Source organism: Papaver somniferum, chromosome 4 (assembly GCF_003573695.1).
Source record: "Papaver somniferum cultivar HN1 chromosome 4, ASM357369v1, whole genome shotgun sequence".
NCBI lineage: Eukaryota > Viridiplantae > Streptophyta > Magnoliopsida > Ranunculales > Papaveraceae > Papaver > Papaver somniferum.
Genome location: NC_039361.1, coordinates 158476524 through 158481073, shown reverse-complemented (window position 1 = coordinate 158481073; position 4550 = coordinate 158476524). Strand labels below are relative to the sequence as shown.

Here is a 4550-nt window from a genome sequence, read left to right as displayed (position 1 = left end):
TTTTTTTTGTTCTCTTTTAGCTTTTAGCTGTAAGCTTTTTGTTCCCAAGTCCTTAGTATTCCACTTCGAACCTGTAAATCAAAGACACAAAAAAGAAACGTAAAAACGAACAAATAATAGTAAAAGAAAAAAAAAAAACCTAAAAAAAAATCTATAAACAAGTCCGCGTCGGCGGCGCCATTTTGTTGTAATATTTCGATTGCGGTAAATAAGGGTTCGTTGCTCGGACTTGTAAAGATTTAAAAACATAAAAATATATACAAACGTTTGTCACAGGATCAAGAGACACTAGGACTCACGATTCCACCATTAATCATTCACACAATTCATATATTTATTCGAAACAATTATAGCTCAAATCATAAGGATTCTCATTCTTGCCAAGGTAGATTTTTAGAATATCTATTGTATATCACTAGCATGACGCATCAAAAGCACTACGACCAAGCATACATCATCATACTATATCACAACTAATTAAGAAAAATCATAAATCGATTAATAAAAAGTGCAAGTAGTCAAAAAAAGAATTAATATAATTATCATATGTGTAAAGATCGGCTTCCTCCATCATCCCAGTGTTGGGGTTCAGTTAATCATAATAATCATGTTTTCAAAATATATAGTTGATGCTCAAAGTATGATTAAAAGAGTCGAAAGTTATAAAACAGTGGTTCTGAGACTCACAAAACACGTCCAAAAAGAAACGATACCAGAAAACTGCAGCTAAACTGCGACACTTATCCACTGCGCTGGAACTGTTGAAGAACGACGCTTCTCTGCTGCTGACGCTGTTTAAAATAAGACTGCCCTGGAGAGTCTGTTCTTCGTGTTCTTGAAGCTCTTTAATGGCAGCAGCAGCAGGTGAACATTGCTGCTACTCCTTCTTCTTCACTCCCCCTGGCTCTGGCTCGACCCCAAACTCTTGATAAAACCCTCTAAAACTTCTCAACGACCTTTATATACACAACAGGGTCCAAATAACTCAATTAAATCCGAGTTTATCTCCCTTTTTCTTCACGTGCAGTTGAGAGAGAAATCTCTTTTCTGTTGCTTTGCACGCGTCTGTTAGCTATAAAATAGCCACCAAACTCTTCCCATGACTTGAACAGGACCAAATACATGATTATCCAGCGTAAAAGTCTCCCAAAATCTCCACAAAATCTTCGACAGTGAACAGCAGGACACGTCTCTCTGCCTGGACTTTGATCTCTTCTTCTGGCTTATCCAGCCCAATTGGTTGGGTCTAATTGCTTGCAAAAGGCCTGTTATGTCTTCTAGAGTCCATACGTACCAAATACATCCATTGAATCTCCTCAAAACTCGCTCAAATTCCACTTTCAAAACTGTTCTTCGCTGCTGCCATTTTTCCCGCCAGTTTCTGTTTTGAATTTTGAGAAGGAAACTGACCTCCCCCTAACTGTTCTTCGATGCTGCCATTTTTCCCGCCAGTTTCTGTTTTGAATTTTGAGAAGGAAACTGACCTCCCCCTAATCCAGTTATGGTGTCCCTTTAGCACATGCCCTGAAATGGGGTGCCCCTTATCCAACTTAGGAGTGCCTTTAGCAATTCTTCTGGGATGTTTTCCGCACTTTTTCGTGGTTCCTCCGAGCTATTTTTGGGTACTTCCGGTACACTTCTGGGGAGCTTCCGGCATGCTATCTACAGAGGTCCAAATGCCATATTTTTAGCCAATTTTGCCGCAAAACCTTATTCTTCTAAAAACACCTACAAAGAGATTAAAAACCAAAATAAGTACAACAATGGGCACTAACAATATACACAATTGAGATAAATTAGACACATAAATGCGTCTATCAGAATACTATTCTGAGCTTGTCCCTCAATCTCTGTAGCCTTGCCTGAATGATCACTTCTAAACTTTCGCAGAGTATCAGCTGATGAACCCCAACTGCTCTGATTCCAGCGATCAACTGTTTCTCTTGTTCCAACATGCCTGTGGAAAATATCAAAGGTTAAATGAACAAATGCCACCAACCATAATCCAGACTTTCAAACCATATAATATTCTACCAAAATAAGAAGACGACAGTACTAAAAGGTCTCACTTTCAAAATGTCGTTGGTATAACAACTTCTTCTCCCTCAGTTCGTGCAGAATCAATCTGATCAGCATTTTGATTATTACAATCAGCAGCAGTTCTGCAGAAAAGGGAAAATAGTAAGCTAAAGCAAGGCAAAATTGAGCGGGACTTGTTTGACTTAAAGCCACAATGCCAATCATTCATTTTATTTCTTCAACTCGATAGCAAACTCTACTCTAATGAGTGGCCTGATTTCTAACAAGGTCGACTGGTTTGAAAAAGAACCACAGATGGCAGTGATACTGACTTTTCGTGTTTTATTCAAAATAGGAGCATGGATGGAAAATAGCTATGAAGTTTAGCTGAGACGACAGACATGTTAGAAATTCCCCGAAAATCATGAGCTTAGATAGAAATGACATACAGTAAATATCAAGAGATCATGAATCATACTGACCTCATATATAACTCAATTGTTGAAACATGTTTACATCCCATCTCGTTCACAGTATCATGTATCAGCATAAAAAGAGCCATCTCCCTGGTGACTGGAAAAAATATTTCGAAGGTCTCCAAATGTAGATTTTGCTTTTCCAGATTCTGTACATTGAAACTTAGTTACAAAAACAAACAAACAAACAAACAATAAAAACAAGTAGATTGAAGAAACCAGAAATCGACTCATTAACAAACAATACATACTTGTTTTATGGAACTGGCATTAGCAGAAGCGACTCCTCCAAATGAGCATACTACCAGCCTTGTGGAAGTCAACATTTCACCGGCTAAAATGTAGAGCAGCACCATCTGTTGCTTGTATCAGCCTCGTAACAGGAAGGAAAAAACAAAGGGCATGAGCGAATATTGATGATTCATCCAACTACTAAATGTGAAGTATAAAATTAAATGCATTCGAGTAGCTATAGAGAAACAATCAATCTGACCTGGCTTTCTCAAAGTAGAAGTTCAACCATTTCGCAAAGTATCAGCTGAGGTATCAACAAGTGCTCTAATTCCTGAACCCCCTCAAAAAAGAACATGAGAACGTAAAGTTAGAATATCCCAAACACACACTTGAGTTCCACATATATCAGTTTTAGAAACCACTATACATATAACTGGCATTAGTAACTACCATACTGGATACAGCTTTGAAGATCAATAGTGGTTCCAGATTGGTTAAGTTTGTTTATGTGAACGGGTCAGTTCGAGTTCCGCTTATTACGGCACTAGCATATGTAAATTGTTCAAGTCCCTGGATTAAATTGTAATTTGGATAACAATTAATGGCAACTTACATTCAGGATTTGCAACATAAACATTTGCGGAATAGTCTTGTGAAGTATTGGCTTAGGGGAGTTTCGAGGACTGTTATGACCTTCCCAACGACTGCTAAAGGCCAACTGTACAAAAAAAGCAAGACAAGGACGAGTTTTGATTAGTCATAAAGATAAATCAGGAAACATAAATAGAAGGGAAAATAAGAAAATGGAAATAAGCAAGCCTAGACAAGTTTCACTGAACTGATAACACCAATACCAACAGAAATCAGCCATAATTGCCAAGTTAGACGTATGGTGTCGGTGAATTTTCCCAGGAAGAATATAATAAGGATCTAGAGAGGAGAGCAAAGAACAATATTACGAAACAAATTTAAGAGGAACGCAAAACTGAGATCTGATAATAATCTAATAAACGCAACTCACCTGAAGTACGAGAGTTATTGCGATGATGCCCATAAAGAGGCGACTTTTGGTGATTGCTCCGAAGATGTTAAACTCACCGGGCTTTTGTGCATTGAACTCATTAAATAACTACAAATCAAATTTTATTATTAGCTTTTCAAATAGATCGCAGATTTTTCCGTTTTTGTGTAATTAATGAGACTATTGGTGAATGTACCTGGGCCAGGACAAACGCATTGAAGACCAAAGTGTTTTTCACCTTGAGATCATGCTCACTCTTCGCCAGATGCAGAATACTCTCACCCTGATAGTAAAGGACGAGAAGCACAGTCACTTGATACATAGCCTGCAATTTCCCAGCAAAAGGCAGTTGAAAACATTTTATGGCAAACAGAAGAGAAATTTTACCTTTTTAATTAATTTTTGAAGGCATTTAGAATATAAAAGAGTCCTCTGCCATGGAACGTACCTGTACGAGTAAGTTCCTCCACAAGATATTTGTAATGAGCGGTTTGCTGAAGAAATAACCCAGATATCATATATTATAATCTATAATATCATGTTTGCGTTCACTGTAAATTTACATCATAACTGAATCGAATGAAAGATAAGAAAAACCGAGCACTAAGTGTAACCATTCCAAAAACTCTATTTTGTCAGACCATTTGAGGAAAACTTCCCAAAAATCAATCGAAGGAAAATCTGGGAATCAATAGATTTAGAGGGTCACAAGTGCAGTCTTAAGCATCACAAATCACTAAGTAAGCAATAGTTGGACTGGGGTTGAGCAATTTTATAACATCTTTCAGTGTCATTATGAG

At 37.5% G+C, this 4550-nt stretch overlaps 1 long non-coding RNA gene across 1 annotated transcript; it reads right to left on the bottom strand.

Moving 5' to 3' along the window:
* Positions 1-1862: 1862 nt before the first annotated feature.
* Positions 1863-4068, bottom strand: LOC113274419. Its single transcript, XR_003323006.1, has 8 exons — positions 3947-4068; positions 3751-3858; positions 3569-3659; positions 3343-3447; positions 2747-3060; positions 2502-2644; positions 2070-2162; positions 1863-1957 (listed from the first exon to the last, which is right to left on the bottom strand). It is a non-coding gene; the product is annotated as an uncharacterized LOC113274419 (long non-coding RNA).
* Between the last annotated feature and the right edge of the window lie 482 nt (positions 4069-4550).